The sequence below is a fragment of the Dunckerocampus dactyliophorus genome, chromosome 6 (genome assembly GCF_027744805.1).
Source record: "Dunckerocampus dactyliophorus isolate RoL2022-P2 chromosome 6, RoL_Ddac_1.1, whole genome shotgun sequence".
NCBI lineage: Eukaryota > Metazoa > Chordata > Actinopteri > Syngnathiformes > Syngnathidae > Dunckerocampus > Dunckerocampus dactyliophorus.
Genome location: NC_072824.1, coordinates 23,308,445 through 23,335,116, shown reverse-complemented (window position 1 = coordinate 23,335,116; position 26,672 = coordinate 23,308,445). Strand labels below are relative to the sequence as shown.

General features: G+C 40.5%; 1 protein-coding gene across 4 annotated transcripts in view; it reads left to right on the top strand.

Moving 5' to 3' along the window:
- The window catches only part of add3a (adducin 3 (gamma) a), a 105,846-nt gene that overhangs the window by 20,942 nt on the left and 58,232 nt on the right, over positions 1 to 26,672 (top strand). Inside the window, exons 1-2 of one of the 4 annotated variants that reach the window (XM_054778685.1) lie at positions 8,531 to 8,856; positions 16,408 to 16,551. The exons of 2 other annotated variants lie outside the window; for them this stretch is intronic. The gene's annotated coding sequence lies outside the window, so the exon portion shown is untranslated. Of the gene's footprint in view, positions 1 to 8,530; positions 8,857 to 16,407; positions 16,552 to 26,672 lie in introns of those variants that run through there. One more of the 4 variants, XM_054778682.1, reaches the window with a different exon arrangement.

The following is a 26,672-nucleotide window of genomic DNA, read 5'->3' as shown; positions in this document are numbered from 1 at the left end:
GTGAATCGATAATTCATCATCAGATTAAATATCACGATATACTGACATTCCGTCACAGTTCTAGATGTCAAGGAAATAGTTAGGACTAACCCGAAACATGAGCAAACTGTACCATGCTGACATACCTCAACATTATTAGTGCGAGTTTTCGTGCCATGAGCGCAAGCAAAAAATGGAGCGGACTTGATATGATTTACAGATTTTTCGACCAATTTTCAGAACATAATTTTTTTTCATTCAAGAAAGCACAAACTCAATTTACTGATGTGGGTGGGGTTTCATTTAATTTTTAGAGCAGTGATGGGCCAATAAATAAAAATTGTAGGTGGACTGCAAATGGCCACGAGTCTGGTACAGAAAAATGTAATGCATTGTTTTGTATTTAAAAGGGTGAAACCTATTACACTGGGTGTTCCCCTGATGAAAAACATTGCATTGGTTTATGAGTCATGAGCCCAAACTTTAGTTTGAAGAGGTGTGCCTGCCATGTATTTGATTTGTGTTGTTCAGCTATCTGTTACATGGCTTTCTGTATTTTTCTCTTTCTTCATCCAGAGTCGTGTCACGGTGCTGTGCACACGGGGTGCATGTGGTCACATGTTGACCACAAACCCATGAAGACATTATCTCCTGAGGCAACACTTTGGATTATTTTATAGTAGGTAGTTTTAAAATGTAACTTTTCATTATTAATGGAGAAATAAAAATCAAACCTACATGGCCCTGTGTGAAAAAGTGGTTGCCACCTAAATGTAATAAGTGGTTGGGCCACCCTTAGCAGCAACAACTGCAATCAAGTGTTTGTGATACTGTAACTTGTAATGAGTCTCTTACAGCGCCGTGGAGGAATTTTTGGCCCACTCATCTTTGCTGAATTGTTGTAATTCAGCCACATTGGAGGGTTTCATGGTTCCATTTATCAAAGCAAGTCTTCCAGGTCCCGAAGCAGCAAAACAGCCCCAGACCATCATACTACCCCCACTATATTTTGCTGTTGGTATAATGTTTTTATTCTGAAATGCAGCGTTACTTTTAGGCCAGATGTAATGGGACAAACACCTTCCAAAAAGTTCAACTTTTGTCTCGGTAGACCACAGAGTATTTTCCCAAAGGTCTTGGGAATCTTCAACATCTTTTCTGGCAAAATGAGCCTTAATGTTGTTCATCAGTGGTTTTGGTCTTGGAACGTTTTTGCCCAGTGTCTTTGTTATGGTGGAGTCATGAACACTGACTTTTACTTGGGCAAGTGAGGCCTGCAGTTTTTTGGATGTTGTTGTGGGATCTTTTGTGACCTCTTGGATGAGTCGTTGCTGCGCTCTTGGTAATTGTGGTTGGTTGGCCACTCCTGGGAAGGTTCACCACTGTTCCATGTTTTCGCCATTTGTGGATCATGGCTCCCACTGTGGTTTGCTGGAGTCCCAAAGCTTTAGAAATGGTTTTATAACCTTTTCCAGACTGGTTGATCTAAATCTTTATGTTTTAATGGAGGGGCAATCATTTTTTTGACGGAGGGCCTTGTAGGTTTGGATTTTCTCCCTTTAATAATAAAAAGTTTAATTTAAAAACTGTGTTTTGTGTTCAGTTGTGTTGTCATTGACCAATATTTACATTTGTTTGATCTGAAACATTTAAGTGTGACAAACATGCAAAAAATAAGAAATCAGGACAGGGTCAAACACTTTTTCACACCACGGTTTGTACTGTACACATGCACGTATTAAATGCAAACAGCCTGTAAACAACAAACTCCCACACATTCCCTTTTAACTACATTGCTCATACAGCACAAATTGCAGAAGCAACCACAGCTTTGTACAATGAAAGACTGAGAAAGTTGTGTTGAAACACACACCCATGCACACACCTGTTAAAAGTAATTTCTGCACATGCATGCACACTTTTGAAGACAGTGCACAGTTTAATTAGCGCCTCCTCCTGTTACAAACTGAGAAGTGACAGACAGTAAAGAAAGCAGTAATCAGCAGCAGAGTAACTGCTGAGCTTTCTGTAGATAAATGATTTGACAGTGGTCAACACAGGAATTTTTTATTTTTTTTTAAACGGTTCCACTAAGCCAGCTGGGTGATTTTTGCTATTTCTTTTAATAATACCTAAAGCTGTTTTATCCTCCATTTATAATTATTTTATAGTTTGTGTTATGAATTTTAATGTATGAGTTTATTCATTGCTAAAATTATTGGATTATCACCTGGGGTTAAATTTGAATAATAAATAAACTACAAATACCTGATCCCAAATATGTTCTCTTGCTTTTTAATATGCAAGTGCATTGAAGCACAATTAGTGTTATTGCTCTACCTAGTGTGTACACTGGCAAACTACATCTGCATCAACTAAAACGCTTCAACCAATTGACACAAAGATTCTAAGTCTAAAAATATTAAGTATTGGTAAAAGAAACCAAAAAATGTTTGGTCACAACTACAAATCCACTGTTTCTTTGTGGGATACGATAAACATCTTCTAAAAGTGCCAACATGAATGGATCTGGCATTCTGCAATGGAAACATGCTGGGAAGTGGGTGTTGGGAGCAATACTTGGCAGTGGGCTGTGAGTGTCTCTCCCACAGTCTCCACTGCTGTCCGGCAATGTGAAACCTTGACCTCCACTTAACGTAGTCCGACTACACAAATGGATGGATAGATAAGACATGAGATTTTGTGGACGAAATTGGAAGTATAAAAGGGATAGATAATGAACGTCGCATGGAAATTGCACATGTAGGTGACACATGCATGATATTCATGAAACAATACTGTACGCAAAACTGTGTGTATTCTTTGCAGTAATGAATCAGAGATGAGGTAGTGAGGCTTTACGTCTTCAGCATGAAGACTAAAGTTATTCTTGGCTTAAATGTGCTATCACATGGTGGTAATTTGATTAGAGCCCCTGTCACTGTGTGCATTTAAACCCTAATGAGCTCCTCCTGACCTTGTGCCAGACGTGGACTCATTACATGAAGCGCCAGGTTAGTTTCTGTCACATGAGGTTACAGTCAACATGGGAATTAAAGAGACAACCCCCACTTCCATGCCCACTCCTTTTACTGGAATGGATGCTTGCCTTTGGCTTTAAGTTGACTGCCACTCAAATGTAGCATCACCAATATTGTAGTTTGACTACATTAATGTACTCTCAATGATGTTTTTTTTTTTTTTTTTTTTTTTTTTTTTTTACACCGCCTGTCCTGTTCAGGTTTACAAGGGGCTAAAGTGAACGGCGGGGTGGACCCTTAACTGACAGTAAATCTGGAAATATATAGCTATTAGGAAAAATAACCATCCTTCCTCTGTGTAATATATGAAATGTCGGTCAGGCTCACCTTCTCGCAACTCCTGTTGTTGTATCGCTCTCCTTATCATCATTTGTTTGAAACGAATATTTTTGTTCACCTACGTCAGCTCTTCACATGGCCACAGACTAGGCCATTATTTTTAGTGGGTGACGATATTGACTTTCTCTGATATCCCAGCATTCCCGTTATTTTCATTTAACACGGATGCCTGGAATGGTTAATGCAATATGAATGATATAATATTCCTTAAATAATCAGTGGCATACTTGATGCTGACATTTTGTCCAGATTATGGCATAGAAATAAACTGAAAGAACAAATAATACAAATTTGCCTGTGAATAGATTTCCATGGTCTAGTTGATGATGATATGCGCTATTTGTCGAAGAATGCATCCACCTCAAACATGTTATGATTTGTTAATGAATGGTGAAATCTGTTTACGCTGTGATCTTGCACGCCTGTTATGGCTGAGTGTAATTTCTAACAACACTGCGCTTGTGTTCTTTCTCTCCTCGATGAGGCATTGTAGAAATGTACGAGCTGTCTGGCTCATAAATAATCTAGATACACATCCCTTTTTTAACCCACAGAGATGGCTTGGACCTTCTGCACATTTGCCTTAAACAGGTGCTAATGTCAGACTAGGCATCCAGTTCCAGTTTGCCTGAGACGGGGGATTTATTTTGGGACAGGTATGCAGTTCTTGAGGGGCCACTAAGAAGAGGAATTATTGGTTCCTCCGCCTGATTTATTGTTGAACATGCTTCATGCACAATCAGGATCCTATGCGCATTCACTAATAGAGAGATGTTAGAGCGAGGGGGCTGCAAATGCATTCGCACCCACACCATGTGTGTGCCCTGCTCATGCACATCCTTCGCTCCATGATGAGACGTGAACCACCCCTGTTGTTGATCTACACAGAACCAAAGAGAGAGTTCTGCAGATAATGTCCCTTCGATAAACTGTCTCATAAATTAGATGCATGAGAGAATTGCTTCTTGCAGTCCTGACAAGGGATTAATTGAAAAACATGACAGCACAGCTGCCACACCGAAAAGCAGAGTAAGCAGGCAATCCCTTCCACTTTAAGATTTAGCACTGTACAGTAGTGACTGGACACTCCCATAATCCCACTCTTTGGGCTTGAATAATTGATTGTGAATTGATTCATGCTCAGCTGGCTCACTTGCCTTTTTTGCCACCCAACAATTACTGCCTGGTTTGTTTCCATTCTAGTCAACAGTAATGACAAGGTTTTTACCCACCAGCTGACATGTTCCAAAACTGGCAATTAATAATAAATCTGAGGTTTACTGGTGAGCAAACAGCAAGTTATTAGTACATCAAATTTCAGAGCCCCATCGGTCAAACACTATCAATTCAGGGTCGTTGGTCGACCTCCAATTTGTTTAGATTTTGAAACAGCTTTTTGTATAGGAAATAGTGGACATAGAAATAATCCGTTCCAGTCCAACTTCTGCCATCATATAACTTTTATTAACTGTACGAACAATTTTTGGAGTAACATTTTGCCTTTATTTGTCCTCTTACATACTTCCTTGAATTTCTAAATGTATGACCTGGTGTTTGAATTTTCAGATTTTTTTTTTTTTATGTGGTCGTTCACATTACCAAAAAAATGCGACTTGTTAATGTGAACGCAAAGCGTCCGGGAAGTGACGTGCATGTAGGAAAGCACGTCGTCACACACATTTACGTGTGTTTACGGAAGTAAGGATTGTTGCAGTATGTGCTGATTACCACTGATTTCATTAAAGTTGTCCTCCCAGTCCGTGTGGAAGTGGTAAGTTTTTGACTTCTTAAGTTTAGATTAAGTAAATTTGAGGTTAAGTGGGTAGCTCGCTACCTTGCTAGCGAGCGGCTGTCTCGAGTCCCTGCACCGTAAGAGTTGCGCAGTGTGTTGTAAACGATGAATGATAGGAGTGTAAAAGTGACTATAAGCATTTTATTTCATTTCTACAGCGCTCTAATGTTAAAAAACGTATTTAGAAAGTCATAAACAAGTTTTCTATGCTCTAACTGCAAAAAATATTCCATTTATTAACATCAAATCCTGTATCACGGTCACAGTCAGGTCTGGAACTAATTAACCGCTAAAAACGAAGGACGACTGCATTTTGATTTGAGAATCGACTTTAGAGCATAATGAGCTGGTATCAGAAGTATCGCTATTTCAATATTGATCCGCACATCACTAGTGTGCTGTCCTTAACGGGTTTGTGGCCAATTCAAAGATTTTGTGGGATTCAGCATTTTCTTAGCCAAATGATTCCTCGTAGGAGATTAAGAAGTATCAGGGCAAGAATTTTGGCTATGGCAGTTCGTACGACGTCTGTTCCGAGGGGTGTGTGGGTGGCAGGAGTGGTGGGACATTGTCGTGAGCTTCACTGACACACACACAAAAAAAAGACCAAAACTTTTGCTTACATCAGTGAGTACCTTTATCCAAGTGTTGCACGGTAAACCATGCCTTTCGATAATGTATAGGTCTGATATATGTGACCTGACCGTTCAGACTGCAGTAGATCAGATACATATTGGATTTATATCTACATACGAACGAGGCCTGAGTCGCATTTACATAATTGAAATTGTACTGTTCACACACATGGAAAAAATCAGATACGGGTGACATATGAGCAAAAAAATCCAAACTGACCTGCAGTGTGAACGTAGCCTATGTTCTTAATGCTTGGTAACAGTCTCAAGAGCGAAATGGCCAAATGAATTCTCTGTCTAGTGTTCTTACCAAGACTTGGTTGAAAGAGGCTGACAACGTAATGCGATGACTGATTTGTACATTTGTGTTCTCTGGCTGTCCGTGCATGTGTGGAAGCCTTGAGTGTGAAGTAAAATGGGAATACAGTAATCCCTCGTTTATCGAAGGATGATTCAATATTAATAAACTGAATATTGTCATAGTTGGAGCATAGAAAACCTGTTTATGACTTTCTAAATAAGATTTTTTTTACCATTTTAGAGCACTCTAGACATGAAATAACACCCCTATAGTCACCTTTACACTCATATTACCCAAAATACTAAATACAGTATAATCAGAGAAAATTTGAGGCTTGTGCTTGTATGTTTTTCAATAAATGTATTCCGTACGTGCGGACAGGAAACAACGTCGGGCATTCACATGATGGTGACTGTTATTATTAGAAATGTCTCGAGACACATTTTTTGGCTTCCGGTCCGATCCAATTTCTTTTATAGTCGTGCCGATCTGATCCAGTACCGAACCTTTTTTTTTTTTTTTTTTTTTTTTTTTTAATAACCTTTTGTTACAAACATGAATTTGTGGAATTTAATATGGTTATGAAAATAGCAAAGCATACAAAGCATTAAACATAATGCGACCAAGTATTGGTGAAATTAATTTTTATTACATGTATATGACCAACAATATTGTTTGGATTTTGTAACAAAAGTACATCCAATAAAAGATAAAATTGGAAAAAATGGGCATGCAAAATACTTATGGTTGGACTAATCATTTGACCTGGTTATAGATCAATTTGTGGTGCGATTTAGAATATATGAAATTTGTAAAATAAACTCTCTTCAACGCAATAGTAATTTGACAGTCCCTAGTATAAACAGCCAGCGGTTAGAGCAGCACCTCCCGTGTGAGCTCCCCGCACAATGACACAGCAGTCCGGGCACCGTGAGGGGGAACTACTGCAGTAGCTACGGAGCCGAATATATAACGTCCAACGTGAAACTAACTTTGCCACGGTACAACACGGACATGTCTGCATGGTGGTGTTGCGTTTTCTTCTTCTTGCGGGTGGCGGGAGTTGAGTGGCAACCAGCTTTGAGGCCAAACCCCAACATAGTAGGTGGCATGTTGGGGTGTCGCCCAGAGTTGCGAACGTTATACAGCAACCGGATCAGCCCGATCTCGTGACGGTATTATCCGATCTTCAAAATACAGCCGATCGGCAGCCGATCCCTATCCTGAAGATTGGATCGGGACATCCCTAATTTTTATTATGTTTTTATTGTGCCTGTTGTGAGATAAATAATTATAAAATAATAAAAGCCTGTCGTTGGCGATCAAGTCTTGTGCGTGGTACTAGCGACACCTAGTGGCCTGTGTAGACTACAGTTCATCAATGCCTTGTATTGTCTTAAACTATATTTGGATTTTACTTCATTTAGAAATTTATATGATTGAAAATGCTTAATTTAGGCCAAGAATAGAAGCTGAACAATAGACTGTAGTCAACTACGAAACGGCGATCATTTACTAATGAATACATTTTTGAAAAACTGCGATAGTGAGGGAGCGATGGAGTGAGGGACGACTGTATTACCTTACACATCACATGCTAATTTAATGTTTCCTCCACCTTTTGTATTTATTAATACATCTGACTAAAGCAATGTCAGCTCACAATGAGCGTGTTTTTGCAATTTAAAACTGGGAAACAAGTATTATACCTCATCAGTGTATTTTTGTTACATTTTTAGGGTGGTGTGATGTTTTTCATACAAAGTGGGTTAATAGATGAGTAGAAGGAGGGATTTAGAAAAAAAAAAAAACCTTGTCAAGGACTGTCTGGGTCTGAGCAACAATGGTTTTGTGGAGAAGAGGTGAAGGAAATGTGAAATAGTTTGGTCTAACAAAAAGGAACTTTCTTTCAAGATGAGCCTTGCTTTTGTCGTATTTCCAATCCACATCTTTTAGTGGCACAAAAGAGAACTGAGACAGCTGTACCATTCCATTTGATACCCAAAAAAAGGACCCTAAAAAGAGATTTGGCTACCAATGTTTTGGTGGCTGCCTTTTGATATTGGACTGTAGAGCTTGGTAGAAATGGGGTTAACGGTAAAAGTAATATATTTTATTAAGACTGACTTTAATGGATGACTTAGTTTAATAATGATTTATTTCAGACCGTTTTCAACTTGATCAACTTTGTGACACTTAAATATGCCCTCAAATTCTTCTGACAGTAGTAGCTCAGTCTGTAAGGAGTTGGAAGAGGGTTTTAAAAAATAGAGTAAACGTAAGCTCGATTCTCAATTGTCAAATCAATTTTGTTTCAATAAAAATAAGTGGTTTTGGTTTAATGTATTTGAAAGTGTTTTGATTCCAGATTGCTTTCTATGCCCCTCCCCCTTTCCTGTCTTCTCCCTGGCGACCCCCCCACCCCCCACCAAGTATCCAGTGAGTTCACAACAGGCTCGCTAGTCCTCTGCAGCTATAACTGTGCATTGGTTCTGCATTGTACCAGATAAAGCAGGTCTATTTTCTGCTTTACGGGAAGACAGAAGAGCCCCGGAGAAAGTGAGAGAGGGGCAGATAGGTGGAGCATGAAAGGAGGAGGGCAATAGTTTTACACTGCTGGGCTAGAATGGGAGAAGTGTTCTGAGGGAGCGAGTGAGAGAGAACAGCAGTGCTGGCATCGGACTCACTGCAGTGCAGGTGGATCACATCCTTCTGCTCCAAGAGGAAGATTCTGAGGCAACCGGGAACAATTTTGCTGTTAACCAAAAGGTTTGTTACCCTTTTTCCTTCTTCACAATAGTAGTAGCTCATAGTTGCCTGGTTTGTCTTCTGCACATAATGACTGCAGTGTTCTCCACCGCCAAGGCTGTTATCTCACTGCCCTCCATTCTTATTGATTCTGTGCACTTGTGACATATCCCAGAGCTGCCAGTGCTAGGGAACTGTGCCCTGCGTGCATTTATATTTTGTTTCTGCTGTAGTCTTATCCACTAAAACTAGGGATTCATGACACATTTTAAAACTAAAGAAAACGTGGACATTCCACTGTGGCTGCTTGAAGGCTCAAGCATGGTAAATGGAATAACAGAGGCCCCAGACCTTTTTTACTACAGAGAATAATAGAACGGTGAGATGTGAATGGGCCCGAGGTGGCTTTCTGTGTGCGCAAGAGAGATCATGTGTCGGTATGCTTATTGAGTGGATGGTGAGTGTGTTCAGAGAGAGGTTGTTACATGTGTTTGCAGTTTGCGGATGGGGGACTAGTTTTTTTTTTTTCATCTGGGCCCCATTGATAAGAGATGAGCTATCACCTGTGTTTAATTCCTCACTTCATACGAAGTTGTCCCCCCCCCCCCGGGTGAGGTGGGGTTATACACACAAGTGTTTTTGTCAATGTCTTTTTATCTGTATCTGTTAATCATCAAGTTAGTAGTGAAAGGCTGTTTCTTCCTATTCAGGGCTCCAGACTAACGTCTTTTTACTGGGAGCACAGTGGCCCCAACTTTAAATTTTAACAGTTCAAGCAGAAAATCTAGGGATTCACACCCAAATCGTCTTGCAAAGTAAATATTCACGTTTACTCTCTTTTTCCTGATATTACTGATAAATACTTGAAAAATAAATGGCAACTGTCTTTTCTCACCACTCTGTTTCTATCCGTAGCTTCTGGAAGGTCTCTTTGGTCGCATCATATACAAGTACATACATTGTAACTCGAAATACTGCCCTCTTTCCACACTTTGAGCTAACCACATTGCTCGTATGTTTTAAAGACAAAATATCACTGGTAAAAAAGTAACATTTGGAGTCCGAAGATGCAGAGACTCAGCAGGAAAATAGGTAGCGAGCTAGCGGCTGCCACTGAGTGACAGCCAGGCAAAGCATGTAAACCAACAATGCCAGAAAAGTCGAACGGAAATGAGATTGAAAGGTGAGCAATCACGCACGCTGGCATTTATAGACTTAGCCTGTGACAAACTGTCGTCAATTGACTCCAAATTTTACAGACTATTTTTCATTCTCATGGTCTATGTGTGCCCTGCGATTTGCTGGCGATCAGTCCAGGGTGTAACCCGACTCTCGCCCGAAGTCAGCAGAGACCCTAATGAGAAGCGGTATAGTAGATGGATGGATGGATGGATGGTAATAAGGGACAAAGTGCTTCCCTTCCAACTGAATATGGGATGCGTACTTTTATCTGGTCACACATATGCGAGTAGAAACAAATTTTAGTTGCAAAATGCGACCATGAAGTCGCAGTCTGGAGGCCCTGAAAAGTGTATAAGATTCCCCTTCATACACACAGATAGTAATAGTAGATAATTGGGAGCTAGCTGGAACACTACCAGAAGACAAACACTTCAGTGTCTTCTATGTGCCACCTTGTCAACTGATTTCAGAAAAGTTGTCCCTGACAGCAGTAAATAGTCTAGACAAATATTTGAGCACGTTAAAATAACTGCTGACATTCAAATATGTTCAGTAAACTTATCATAAAACAAACAATCATTATCATTTGCTGCAATGCTACGAGTAGAAAAGGAAATTTGTGGTGATTGGGGTCTGGTGGAATCCTGCTCTCCACCTCTAAATTGAACCAAATGCATTTGGGCTGGGTCCCACGGCGGAGCTTGCATGTGAGCTTTGACAGGAGAACCTCTTAGCTGTCTTGCAGGTGCACACAAGGGTCCAATCTTAATGTGATAAAGTTTCTTGGTAACAGCGAGGCCAGGCATGACATATACAGTACATATTTTGAACCATTTTTTACAGTGAAGGTCACTTTGTTTTGTTAACTGCATGCAGCTGTATTCAGCTGCCTAGAGCGCATCAACATTCCAACGCACTGCTAGCATTGTATTCCACCTCTTCCTGCCTTGGGTACGCAGGCGTAACACACGTAAACACACTAGTTATGTTTGTTGTCAGGTAATGATGGGAATTTTGGGAAGTTAAGCTGCTAAGGTTTACAATCACTGAATGAATAGCCGATCGTAACCACACAATGACAGATTGTTGATCACCTCTCTGGGACTGCTTTTGTGTGTATGCGCACCACGGACATGTACGTGAAAACCAACAGCCGTGAGTGACAGCCTTGAATGCCAGTCACTTTATTCGTGCCAAACGAAATTGACTAGCTGGTGATGGTGTTCTTATATTTTTATGTAATTTGGAGTGAGTTGCATGCGGTCCCTTTTTGTTCAGAAGTTTATTTTTGTTGACAGTTCTGATTAAATTTTAGACTATTTCAAGAAAATATTTTTTTCATTGTGTAGTTGTATTTGACATTTAGTCAATTAGCCAAATGTTCAAATGCCAATTTCAATGTCCTAATTATACCAAACCAGTAGTCACATCCAACCAGAGCCCTGACACAATGTTGACCATAGAATAGAAACCTCTGGTCAGGTCAGAGTTCATTGGAAGGGTTTGCTGAACTTGTCCTCACAGAGTGGCTGGTTGGTTCCTGTCAAGTTAATTAGTAATATGTATAAGATAATCCTGACCTTGTCATTTGATCGACAAGTTATTATCGTTGTAAATGCATTTTTTAAATATAGCTCTTCTAAAAGAGCTCAATGTGATGATGCTGTTCGAAGTGTAAACAAAAGAGAACAGACCATTGTAAAGATGTTTTCGACAGTGTGTACCATTGTCAGCTTTGGTTTTGTTCAAATAAACCCGAGGGCTCTGCTAGTGCGGTTCATTTGGCAAAGTGTGAATTCTGTCATCGGATCCTGGTATGTAAACAAGTAGACCGAAACTGCTTGATGAAGTAGTCTCAGCTTAGTGAACTTGCACGAAAGGCGATTTGAAAATTGCTTTGGTCCGGACCAGAGTACCGAACTACAAGGGTGAACACAGCCTTCTTGTGACAGTGCATGGTAATGTGCGAATTTTCCAATCCCTGCTTGGAAAAACAACTCCAAGTCTGGAAACTGGCTATGTAGAGGAGAGTGAGAACAACCAAAAAATGTGAAACCACCGTTGACAAGTTATCAGTTTGTTCCAGATGTGTACAGGGATTTGTAGCTAGGTGTTACGGGACTTGTTGACTTGTTTCTGGACTGGAGATAGAGCGTGGAGCATATTCTTTTTTTCTGATCTAGACTTAAGCTCCAACAATGACATATATACTACATGGTTGACACAGAGTGTACCCCGTTCCCTGTACATAGTCTCTATTTCTAAACTATTATCTCGAAGTTGCTTATGACGGAGTGGGCCTCTCACCCAGTGGTAGACTTGCAAGTAGATTTCACCCATCAAAGAAATGGCAACGGCACAACCAGTACTGGTAGCAGGTAGCTAGGTTTGGATTTTTTACGATGACCCAACCTATTTTTTTTAGCATATGCGGTTTTCTATCATTGTCTCACTCATAGTGGCTGCAGACGTGATTAAACAAGTGAATGCGTGAAAACATTGAACACGTTAAGTCAACATAGTGTGACGCACATAAAGCAACATAAGAGCCAATGAGAATGCAGGGTTCATCTGTTGTTTTCTCCTCGTGTTGTCATTTCCTGGGCAGCTGGTCCCGAAACAGAATAACATAACCTAGGAGATGAGAAATCTAAACAGCGGCCCATGCCAATGGGCTGGGTGTTCCCCCACTGTTGACACATGTGCAGTGAAATGAATCGTCTGATTTCATAATGTGCAGCTAATGATGGTAGGCTGGAGAACAAAGGCACAGATGTGAAGCAGCTTTAGTGTTGATAAAAGGTTGATGAAGCAGGCATTTACAAACATTGTTTATGAATTTATTTGCCGTTTTAGAACATCAGGATTACATCAAAGGCACTGATCTGCAGCATTCGTCTAGTCAGCTGTTGTGCAATAACTACTGGGCTGATTTTCATTCTAGGTAGTGTAGTGGGCCACAGGCCATCAAAGCTCCTACTAAACATTACTAAACATAGTGGAAGGACAGCTGGTTATTTGTCCAACTCTCTCGAATTGGTTTCAATATTTGTTCCGAAATGTGATTCCAAAGATTTATGGCGCTTCCATGGCCCTCAACAGAGACTTATAACCAGCCAGAGGCTTCTCTGAGGTGACACAGGTTCCACTTGACATTTTGTAGGTCATGGCCTCAATAAAATACTCTTAACAGGGGTTGAAAGGTTTTCACACCTGACAGTAACTGCTTCTACTAATCACTGCAAAGAGGGGGTCTCTTTCATTCTCATTCTCAAACTCACATGAACACACACGAACACAACGTTTTTAGACAGAAATAAAAGTACAATTTGAAGTAACAGTTTGTTGGGTTTTTTTTTAAACAAGTGCCACTGTGTCTAGGCAAACCCCTTGCTTGTGTACACACCAAGTCATATTTTTGCAGAAAATTGTGATCAACCTTAGAGACCTGGGTCTTTATGTTCCACTCTTAGGGGAGAAGCGGGCAATTATTTGTCTTATTTTAGCTGTAAAAGTTGCAGTCAAAAAGTGTATGAGACGATAACAAGAACAAACTCGCACATTAATTAATTATATAGTGCAAACAATGTTATGACTGTTATTGAATTTTACAGGTTTTTGTTGAACAAGACACCCAGAATGTACATAAAAACTGTAGAACATTGAATGTCAAAGAGCGTGTTAACATCCCTCGTTTACTTTCCTGACGACTTCCTCGACATGTTTCGCAATCAAGCAAAACACAGCAAAAATGCAACAAAGTCGGCGATACATGAACGCAAAGGGTAAAGAACACAGAAATGTCAGATAAAATATTACTCTACTGCAGAACTTTGTCCTAGGAAGTTGGTTACCATATTTCTCTCCATCACATATTCGCACAGTGCGCACATATCCCCCATCCGCTCTGCTTCGTAAGAGCTGCTGTGACGTAGTATCTATGATTACCGTAATGGCCGGTATATCACTAGAAAGAGCAGACTCTAACTTGATAAACAATTGTAATAGTTTTGATTTATGGTATTTGAAAATAGTATTGCACACCCTATTGCCGACGACCGCTTCCATGTCAAAGGTTTTAAGGTTAATTATTTAATTGTATAATTATTTAGGTTTAGGTTTCATTTGGAAATATCCAGCGGGATGGACTGAAAGGCTTAACGGGCCGGATATGCCGTATTTTGCCCAGGTATTACCCAGGGTTTACTCACACGAGCAATTATTCTGGGTCCACTTAACACCTAAAACACAGAATTTTTGACTAGTGTTAGTGCACTCAGTTACGCCCAGGTGCGGCATGATTTCCTTCTTTTGGCACGATTGGAAGAGGTGGTCTCGGGCCCTGGCACAATTCCATGCACACAGCATAGCAGAGTCATAGAATGACTTTCCTGTGATCGCTCAATACAGATTCTTTAATAATAGCCAACACAATTCTTAATAAAAGTCAAATACAAATCATTGGCGAGTGAAACACACAGGACGCTCGCTCGCTGTACATGTTAAGGACGTGTTATTTCATTCATGTGCTGCTCTTGTGAAAATGAATGACAGAGGAAACCTAGCACACAATAAATAATCTGAACCACTCCGGATGAAGGTGACAATAGTCCACATATTAAGTGACATTGTTGTAATGCAGCAGAATAAAACATATCATTTCATAAATGTGATCACCCCTCTTGCAACTAATTAATGACAGCAGCAGCAACCTTGCATATAATAAATAATCGGAACGACTCTAAATAGGTATGGAAATATTCCACAAAGTCAGAGAAATTGCAAAATAGAAGTGGTGGGACAAGCAAAAGGGCCGTGGCACCAATGCACTTTGTGAGTGCACGCCAGCGGAAGCCAGGAGAGGGATGGGAAATCGTGCCCAAGTCCGGTACGGTATACTCTCAATGTGTAAAAACCAAAAGCCTGTCTTTGGACCGCTATAACCAACCAGCAGAAATTGTTTCTCTGGTGGTCGTTAAATTTCTGTGCGTTTGTCTACTGGAGACAAAACGTGACGTTTTGAAGTTTGAACTGTATTATTACAGGTTTGTTCGTGTGTGTGTGTGAGAAAACAATTTTTTTGCAGCATCCCACTTCAAAGCATTCATATTGGCTCCTCATTGGTGCTATGATAATAGTGGCCTGTTCCATAGTCCATTGCTTGCCTTGTGCTGCCTGTGGTTTGGCAGGTAAATGGATTGAACTTATGGAAGTAATTAAAATTCCTTGAGAACACGTGGGACGCTTGTTTATTTTTCCGCCCAAGCTGAGTGGCAAGTTGCCAGGATGCTGCACTGTCCTTCCTTCGTTGTCCTCAGATGAAACTGAAAGTGGACGGACAGATGGGGGAAGAAATGAAGACAGATTGGTAGAGGATGAAATTAAGTTGAGGATGGAGGATAAATGAAAAAAGACACTCTACTGGATGACACACACACAGTCAGCCAAAATGAATGCATTTCAGTGAGCTATATGTGAAAAGAATTAGAGACTGATGGTTCACAGAGTGGGGATGAGACAAAGGCTTAGTTTCCTGAACGCAGCAGTTTGATTCAGCTCAGTCCAGGGTAGTTTTTTTTAATCACACCTACACTTTGGAATTGCAGGGGGTATGCTTGGCACATTGCTGTCCGCTGAGGCAAAAATTAAACCCTAAGCAAGTTTCACAAAGAAGTGTTCCTTTATTTGTGGTACTCTTTTTACCTTTTGTGTCTCCAGGGTAAACCATTCACTATTGTTGCCTTTTTATAGGGGGACCCCAATATGCACCACGGTCAATTATTTACATCGCCCACCAGCCGTAAATCTTCCTTCACTTGAATTTTTTTCCTGTGGAAGGATTTCCAGTTCATCTTTAAACACCAGATCTGAGAGCAGCCCAGTGTCACAGTGGGCGTTTGCCATGATTGGTTTAACAGAAGTGAGGTCTTGAAGGGGATATTAATGTTCAGCTTTGGTTTAAGAGTAGTCTGTATGCTCCATCAGCCACCTTGTAAATCAACTTTGAAGAATATCAGTTCAGTCAACGTACATTCCACCTTCTGCTCAGAATGTTGCGTCATTACTGAGAAAACAGGCAGATCCTTCCATCAACTCTCCCTATGTATCTAAGAAGCAGACATAATGGATCAGGGGCAGATTTTAATGACATCATGGGGCGGGAAGGGGAGGAAGAGAAAGCAGGTCTGATTTGTTGGTGCATGGGTATGATATCATCACACACAGCTGAAAAATGTATCTGAGTGAACTCTCCTATTTAGGCCTGCAAGATAATCAAATCGATTAATCCAACGATAAATAAAAACAAAGGCAATAATTTTGCTGGCCTCGATAAATTGACACGTGCATGTGTGTTTGTTTTCCTCTCTCTCCTCTCTCTTTCCCACACAGGCTGGATGACAAGAGGGTTCACTCTGCATCTTTCTGGGCGCTTTCTGAGTTCTCTATTGAAATGAACGGAGAGAGCCATTCAACCTCTTTGTCCCAGTAGGTGGAGGCGGGTCTGCTAGTGAATGTAAAGTTCAAGTCTGCCAGGTTAGCACAAATTTCATGTTGATGGTGTGTACAACTTTTTGCATACACATGACATGGTAAACCGAATATTTGATAGTCACCTCCAAGGTGAGAAATAAACCACCACACCTTAAATAAACTGATTAATACTGGTAAACTGATTAAAGTGTGGAAAAACACTGGAGACTTCCTCCCGGATGACAGAGGTTCTCACCCTACCTGTAAGGGAGAGCATAGTGATCCTAAGGAGAAAATTTATTTCGGCTATTCACTACCCAAAGCTCATGACTGTAGGTGACAGTAGGAATGTAGATCGGCTGATAAATTGAGAGCTGTACCTTTTTGGCTCAGCTGCCTCTTTACCACGACGGACAGATGAAGAGTCCGTATCACTGTAGGCGCCACACCAATCCGCCTGTCGAGCTCACGAGCCATCCTTCCCTCACATGTGAACATGGCTAAGGTACCGCATTTTCACGACCATAAGGCGCACTTAAAAGTCTTACATTTTGTCCGAAATGGGCAGGGCGCCTTATAATGCGGAGCGCCATATTTGTGTACCGAGTTCCAAAATCTGTAAGTGTTGCTGTGTGACTTTTATGAGTGCTTCGCTTGACTGACTGGGAGCGTCTCCTGCCGACACGCTGCTTATATAGAGGAAAGGAAAGGTGGACGGGACTGAGAACGCTAAAGGCACGCCCCAGTAGTTCTATAAGTATATTTTATGAAATGGCTATCTAACCATCCGGGCAAGGACTACCGTGGCGCAGCAACATCCAGCGGATTACAAAGGCCATCTTCCGCTCTTACAGCAGTAAAAACATTGCAGACAGCTACTATTACCCAACTACATCACCAACATGGACGACGTGCCGCTCACTTTCCACATCCTGATGAACCACACTGTCGAGAAGCAATACAGCGATACACACAACGGGACACGAGAAGTCGGCTTTTACTGTTGTGCTTGGTTGCCATGGTAATGGACAGAAGCTGCTACCTGTGGTAGACGCTGACGCTGCCTAAAGAAAAGTTTCCAGACGGACCAAAGGGGCTGGAAGGACGATGAGAAAATGGCTGAGTGACGTGTACGGAAAGAGACCGGATGCTTTTTTCACACGCGTCACCACAAATGAAGCAAATGAACTTGGAGCTTCACATCATTTCGGGAGGCTTGACGAATGAACGCCAACCGCTGGACATCGGTGTAAACATGGCGTTTAAAGTGAAGTCGCGAGCGGCGTGGGAGTGATAGATGACAGCTAGCGAACACAGCTTCACTAACACTGGGAGGCAGCGCCGTGTGAGTTTCGCCACAATTTGTGAATGGATGTAAACACGTCGTTTAAAGTGAAGTTGCGAGCGGTGTGGTAGCGATGAATGACAGCTAGCTAACACAGCTTCACTAATGGATTGTGGATGCTGGGGCTAACGTGTCTGATGCACTGTCTTGTCTGTTTTTGCGTTGCTGTGTGATGTTTGTCGTTGTGCACCATGACTGAGACTGTTGTGTTGAGTGATGACCATCCTGATTTCAAGTACTACTGTAAATGAGACGTTTACAGTTCTGCTCCAAGTGAACTGAACCCATCAAATCCTAAATACAGTTTTTTGTGACAACTTTCTATTAGCCTGTAGAAGTTATTTTTCAGTGTGTCTGATCACAATGGTAATCATAATGGTTAAGTTTGTTTCACACATACTTTACACATACAATTTTGCGCTGTTCCAGTTGTATTTGCTTTGCCAACCAAATGTCACAGTGAGTGTTGAATGTCGGGACGAAGGCTCTGCATCTCGATGTGTACTTTTTTTTAGACTTGGTCGGGTGAACATGTTTTAGGTGGGCAAGTTTGTTTTATTGCCTTTTGTGTTGCTACCACTTTCTAATAAATTTGGCATACTGGCTCGTTCTTGTTGATGGGCTCACCTTGCTCATTATTAATCTTTTTTTTTTTATCTTTTTCACTCCTAACATCTACTATGTTACCTTGCAGTGCTCCTCACAAAGCTCCACTCTTTAGCTGTGTGTGTATGCTAGTGGCCCCGCCTCCCCTCACAGAGACAAAGCGACTGGATGACTGACAATAAGTTTCACTTTGTTCGCCGTTGCTCTATAAAGCATCCAGGTACTAAACCAATGCACAATGAGTGAATTCTCTTCATGCCTGTTTGGAGGCGAGAGATGAGGAAAACAGACATGCATGCACATGGCGGTATAGAGAGGCTGGCAAAATTATCAAGTTCATTTTTGTTTATCTTGTGATTAATTTATTTACAGTATTATCGCAAGACATTTTTTTTCTGAACATGTTTTAATATTGCGAGATCTTGTGACACCCCTACTGAAGTCAGCGAATATTTACATTTTTAAATCAAAACAGTTAATCTAATACCAAAGTAGTTGTCCATCAATTGGACAATCATCAATTCATTGATTAATTTTTTCAGCTCTAGTCTCTGGTGATGTTCCTATTTGTTTTAGTAATTATTAGCACATTACTGTAGCACCTTCTGTTATTAAGAGAGGTTGTCTACTTTTTTCCCGGAAAAATAAGCTTGTGGAAGAGTGAAATGAAGAGAGTGGGGTCAAGGTGGGGGGAAAAAAAGACCAGGGAGATGAATGGAGGGAGTACAAAAAGATACGAAAGGAGAGAGGGAGACATGAGTGGAAGAAAGGTCTCTTCTTTGGTGGTCTCGTTATTATGTGGTTGCTATGGACCGTGGAGGTTGAGGCCCAGTAGAAATGCCGATAATTGGCCTTTTTTCAAGTTCAAGTGGAACGATGCATTTCTGGATATCATGAAAGAAAACGTCACTTTAGCTTGAGACTGAAGTCTCTTCATGTTTACCGCCTAAACTGAGATGCACACTCAGCATTTAGCGAGAAAGTGGACTATTGCACATGAATGAATTTCCAATCAAAAGGACACCCGCACATTCGCACAGTCCTGTACACCGTGGCTTCGGCAGAGAGTTGTGACTTCTGGCGTTGAGCCACTGTCCCTCTGCTGGACCCCACATCCTGACAGGAAGCGTGTCCTTCCTCCATGCTCACTCTCACACATACACACACACACACAATGCACATAGACATGCACACACGTGCATGTGTGAGTGTTTTTATCTGCGGGGCCGTCACTCAGGGAACCACCACATAACATTGATGAGGAAGCACGGATGAAAAACAGATAAGTGCAGGAAATGAGGTTAAACTACACCCCTTCTTTGAGTGTCGGACGTCCCCAAACTGTTTTTTCACACACATAAAATCGATTTCAGATCATTTTAACATTATTTCAGTAGTTCTCTGACCAAAATACCAATTTATATATGTGATATTTATATGTAATTTACCATATATCATGATAATATATCAGACACACACACATTGCATGTAGATCAGCATCACCATATTGACATCCTTCTTGTTCTTATTCTTTTTCTTGTGTTTTCTTTCTTTTCTTGGAAGAATGAACAGAATAAGAATTTCATTGCATAGTATAACTGCCTGTTTTACTATGCATATGACAATAAAACTCTTCAAAAGACACATGCTTTTTTTTTTCATCATGGCCCATTGAATATTCTCTCTAGCAGTACCAGATGTAGTTAGCCGATTGAAAATGTGACGATCAGGGCTGTCCCTCCGTGTATAACTTTTGGAGGGAACACTCAACATGACTTTGTATTTTTTGGTAAACCGTTTTTTTTTTTGCTTTGTGTTTGTGTAGTTAAATGCACAAAATAAAGGTACATTTTCGGGAAGGCAATGCCAACAAATTTGGTAATAAAATCAGTTAGAAAGTTTATTCAATTTTGTGGAACCAGTTCAGTAGATAATAAATTCAGTGCCTCTGCCCAGGTTTTGCAACCTCCAACTGTTTTGTTCAAAGGGGATTTGGATTTCAACCCAACCGATCAAAGCAGATGACCGCAATTCTGTTAGATCAGAATTGTATTATAGAAACATTGTATTAATATTCAGTGTTGTCCTTAATTTTATTTGAATGTTTTTGCTATTCATATTAAACATGATCCCACTCACAGGTGCTTTGCTCCACCCGAATTAGCAGAAATATTAAAGCAAAAACACACATCCTACAAAAAACTTGGAAGGTGGAATCTACAGCTATTTTGTTGTGCCTTAGCAGAGATCGACAGCAAACTGATTGCTGTTTTCTCGCTGGACTTGTTGTGTCAAGGCTGCTCGATGTACTTGTTGATACGGCAAACAGTCCCTTAGGAGTCTGCATCAAGATGCTTGACCTTCTACATGTCATCAGCATTGCTTGCTGTCACTTCCCTCTCATTGATGGATATTTTGTTTGGATTTGTGGAACAACCCCCCTTAAAGCTTGAGGCTGACAGGGCCGGAAACAGAGGGTCTCACACAAGCAAAGTCTTTTCCCTCTGCTCTGACAGCATGTCATTGAGCGGTCAGATGTAATAGAAGGGGTCAGAGCACAGAGCAGGGACAGTGAGTCACTGAGAAGAACTCTTGCTTCTTTCGCTTCCTGTCATGGTACAGACATGCTGAGAATTTCTTTCAAATAAAACAAAAACTCTTCAAAGCCCCCTGGCCAATTTCCAGCCTGTCGAGACCACCCGTTTGTTCCGCGGTGCTGCACACATGGGTCCAAGATGGAATAGAGTGTCTTCCTTACACCAGCATTGTAGCTGTTTTGTTTTATGGCCTTATTTGTTATAAAACCTGTTTTAAATGCATAAACATGACATGGTAAGCCAAACAGTAATCGCCCCCGAGGTGAGAAAAAACAACCACACCTAAAAGAAACACACTAAAACTTGTACAGTGTGTAATTCCAATCATAGAACATCTGCTGGAGAAAAGCACTGTCTGGATGTGATGCCACCTGCTTCATTCATTCAAACCCAAACTCTTTTAACATCTGAGTGAAGCACTTGTGTTTGATCCAGATGGCTTGGCCTTTACAATGGAGTTAAAGGTTGTAGTGGTCAAAGGTTTTTAAATGCCAGTATCCTCTTTAATTTGTGGATGTGGGTGCCTTAAAGGCTCGCCTGACCCTCGGAAGAAGCTTCAACAAACAGCCTTTTCTTTGGTAAAGAGCTGCCTGGTGATTTATTCCTCTTTTTGTTCCAAGAGATGTAAAAGTGACTCTTTGTCGTGTTTGTGTCTGTATGGTTGATTGTGTCCATGCTCCAACCTGTACGGATCACAGGATACTGTTAAAGGTAGGGGATGTTATGTAACATCACAATCTTCTTGGGAAATCAGGCTTTTGCACATGCCATGGCATGGCATGGTGAGTCATATGCAGTGTCCTCATGTCCTTATGTCCTCGGTCCTGCACTCTTGATCCCTGCTTTATTTGGCTTTTTTAGTCTCGCTGTCTTTGCTTCTTGTTCTTCTTTTCTGCTGGGGTGGGGTCACTGCTTGCATGGGCTGTTTGTTTGCAGTCGTCTTGGAAACTGTTGAGCTTGTGACTGTGAGCGAATAGCCTTGTGTGTAAATGTGTGTGTATTGGCTTGATGGGACCACAGTTTTAGTTCTCTCATAATGACCTCACTCAAGAAAGAGATCCCAAAATATCAAATTTGTCTGCTCCCTCGGATTGTGTAATGGATAGTCCCCAAACACAAACCAGCCTTCTGGTCAACACCCGCTCAATATTGTATGTGGAATGCAGCTCTTTTTCACAAAAGTAACAATGCATAATGAATGTAGAATTCTGGAATAGAAATTAAATCCAAAGGAAAGAAGAAATGAGTAAAGTGTTCTTTATCATAGTGTTAAAATCTGGAGTGCAGCCCAACTGTTGATGTGTACTTATTGGTAACAAACCATTTGCATGTGAAATCTAGACGGTTTATTCTTCTTAGGCACATATACAATCGTCTCTCGTTTATTGCGGCTAATTGGTTCCAGACCCAACTGCGGTAAGTGAATTTCTGCCAAGTAGGATTCAGTATTAATAAAAGAACTATTTTCATAGCTCGAGCATAGAAAACTGTTTACGACTTTCTAAATAGGAGTTTTAACTTTATTAGAGCCCTGTAGACATGAAATAACACCCCAATGCTATTGTCTTATTGTTTACATCACATTGCTCAGGCTACCGGATCACTGCAGGGACATAACGGCCGTCACTAGCATAGCAGGCAAGCGAGCTAACTACTTGGCCTCTTCAATTTACTTATTCGAAACTTAAACTGTTTCAAACAGTGGGGAGGAAGGACAAGGAAGCTAAAAACTTACCACTTCCACTCGGAATGAGAGGAGAATCTTCTCTACTGGCTCAGTAGCCGGTCTCCATGTAGTGTGAAAGGTCATGTAATCTAACGTCATGTCTCAAAACATTATTGATGCCTAGTGACCAGAATACTACATATACTATATCTTTCAATATTTGTTTACTCATAATAGGCCATAGTCAACCATGAAACAGCGATCATTTATTATTTTAACTTACGAACATCTGACATGCGAACTTTCGGAGATACGAACACACGCCGACTGGTCTATTTTTTCATGTATTTTGCCTTTTAGTACTGTAACTCCATTATTTATACTGCTACATTGTTGACCAGTAGAGGGCACTGTGACACTGCTAATGAGACCAACAGGTACAGGAATGGAAAGCTAAATTGTAGTTGTATGATACAACCCGGACAGAGCGTGTGATTAAAGTTTATGAAGAGTTAATAGGCCTACTTAATTCTACACCACCCACAGAACACTACCTCTTTTAGAAGAGTCTAACGACGACGACCATTTGTCCTTTTTTCAATATGACAATGACTACGTAGGCTCGGCCACTCCTCTCTCCTCTTCAAAGGTAAATAACATTTATCATTACATACTATTATATCATTTTTATTATTGTTTTTTTTCATTAATTATCCTCGTTTAATATTACTACTACATCCAAACTCATATTTACATACAGTACATACGCATATACTGTGTATATTTTATATAATAATAGCGATATAGTGAGCAAACGGTGCTCAAACCACGATATAGCAAGGTACGACTGTACTGTATGTACAATTAGAGTGAAACTACGAAAGCTTCACATTCGATGTGGGGAAAAAAATTCTGATACTATTACAATATTTTGGAGGTTGAGCAGTGTCCCAGAACGGATTGTGTTTTGTGTTTTAGTTCGACTGTATTTGCAAGAGGAGAAAAATTTGGCTTGGTGTTCCATTGTTTTTCCACATGTATTTCCATTGTTGGACAGACGAATTCTCTCTTGACCAGTCATTGAGTTGCAGTGTTTTGAGCTCCACTCTTTAATTACAGTACCACTGCTCTTGGTCCAGTTATTTAGGTACCTTTCACAATGTATGACAATGGAAAGCAAACATTTAAATACCATGAGAAACAGAACAAAAAAAGCCAAAATGTTGCTGCCTGGTGGAAACTAACTTTGGAGTTGTTGAAGGTTTGACTCTTAATTGCTGTTTTGGCTCGCTCTGTACAGTTTTCTGTGGTCAATAACAAACAGGAAGGGCTTGTAGAGAACATCAGAGAGCTTAAAGAAGAAAAAGCAGTCTATGTAAAAGGATTCATGTGCTTTTGAAAGTCTTTCTCAACCAGGCACTGATGTCAACGAGAGCTTTGAGGGAATGTCAAATAATTCACACAAGAGCTAATTCAGCACTCAGTTCCCCATTGTGCTGTGTCTCCATGGAGCAGTGATGGTTGTTCAGCTATGTTCTGGGCCGAGTGTAAACGCAGTGACTCTGTGTGCACAAACGTTGGCAGTTAAAGGAGAGTAATTGTTTTTCGGAGGTTGGTTGTAATTGTTACATTATCGAGGTATATAGTGATAATAAAATGAATCGTTGGTCTTTGATTTATTCCTGGATATTGGGGGTGAAAAAAGGACACAAAAACCTGACAGGAATAGCATGGTTTTATTGAGTTGCTGTGATATTAACTGTAATTGCATCCTGAAAAATTATTTGCAGTGGAAGTCATTATTGATGTGCTGCTTTCAAAATTCGCACGCAAATTTTGCTACACAGACAATATTGACAAAGTACAGGAACTTAAAATAAATACTTAAAATAATACATTGTGTCCACCGCCGTCACACTTACTTAATAGCTTGGGAACTTGCTTCTGTTTTGCTTTTAACACACACCAGCTGCAAAGCTAGAAGCTAGGCCAGGGATTCCCAACCAGGGGCATGCGTACCCCTAGTGGTACACAAGCAAATTGCAGGGGGTACGTGGGAACATTTAATTTCCAAGATAAGTAAATATTGTAAGTCATTTCATATTAAGCCAGACAATAAAATGGAACGTGTGCTACAACTAGTTTCCCCAGGGAGATAATAACCTGTGGCACAGCTGTGCCAATAAAATCCTAGCAGTTGTGTTACGTTCTACTTTAGGAGAATTATCAACATGTATGAGTGAGGGAGGTCCTCATGGTATGACAAAAAGACTGGGGATACACAAAACAACAAAGGCTGGGAAACACTGAGCCAGGCTATAGCTATGGGGCAAAATTACCTTCACGTAAATAAAACATTAAGTTAGTCATGTATTGATATCTAAAAATCACATTGTGTCCAATCATCAGAGGTATCACTGACATATTTCGGTGATTGCAAGGTTTTGTTTGCCACTATTTCTCATGAACTTAACATTGTACAGTTATCTTTTACATGGTTTTTATGATATGGTGGTGACTGAACACTGCAAACAAGTTTTGAATGCACTGTAAATGTCAACTTTTGACTCCCTTGTCATGTTTTTAGTCAGCAGGTTAGGCGAACGTGTCATTCTTGTATTATCTTTTTATATGATTTACGTTTTTCTTTCTTCAAAGCCAAATGTTGTCAAGGAGTTAAAGTTCTTACAGCTGGAGGAACAATTCTGATGGTGTTTGCAGTGTCACAGATTTCAGTGACAACGTGTGGGCATACACGTCAGGTTTGAGCCAATTTCATGGCAGAATTGCGGCTTTGAGCTCCAAAAATAAAAGGAGGTGACCTCCTCCTTTCATGGCTTTGATTTAGCGTAACCGTCTCTCGTGGAAAGTGCAAATCAGGAAAGTATGCATGGGGCACGGTGCTTTGCCTTTTCGTGTCACTATTATCCAAGACTCCCCTAAACTTGGTTCTCATTAACTTCAAAAATGTTACATCTGCTTTAAGCATTTATAGTGACATTAAATACACATGAGCCGCCTCACACTCGCTTAATTATAGCTTCCCCTTCTTCAAAATACATCTGGCACTTTGGAATAAAAAATTTAAAAAAGCTATATACAGACGAACACTGAGGTAATTTTAGTGATTGACAACATTACAAACTATTCTGACATCGTCGTTGCACAGACTGTAGTCTTTTTGAATTTAAATATTAGTGTCTCGTTCTGGATTCAGGTGTATGAAAGTGAGTATATTATGTATTCCCTCCAGGGTATTTAGATCTCAATATGCGCTAAACATTTTGAGATTATATGTTCTACTGTATATGGAATATCATTCAAACAAAGTAAGTTTAATATGAGCTGACATTATTGGAACCTGATTGCTTTGAACAGCTCGTATGGTTCATATACCATACAGTCAATAACAAACATTTGGGGGATGTCTAATGGAATGTATTGTTTTTGTGTATGACCATGCATTTCTAGTTGATAGTGCTCATCTTGTTGGTACATGCGCAAATACAATATATGCAATGTGTTCCTAATTTCGTAGCAGCAAAAATACGTTTGCAAAACATTCCCGTAATAGTTCGGCCTCTCCAATTTTCACTCTTCTATGTGAAGTCCCCGTTGACATGCGCTATCTCTCACGAGCTGTCACTTGTAGAAGCTGTTGGGTCAAATGGATAACATACCGTAGTTAAATACAGCTCTTGTGTAAACAAAAATCGGCATTGTGACGACTTACTTTGGCCGACTATTTAAAAACAAGCTTTCCGCTATGCAGTGATTATTTTTTTTGGCATGGATTACATGTCAATGATGTTGTATAATTGTTGTACTGTATATAGGTATTCCATTCTTCACTAAATAAAGTTTGACTAAGCAGATGATTGTACCTGGACTTTTTTCTCATGCTTTGAACCCTGAGGCTTATACAGTGATGCGGCTAATTTGTTGTCGCGTTCGTGTCTCGCGACATCTC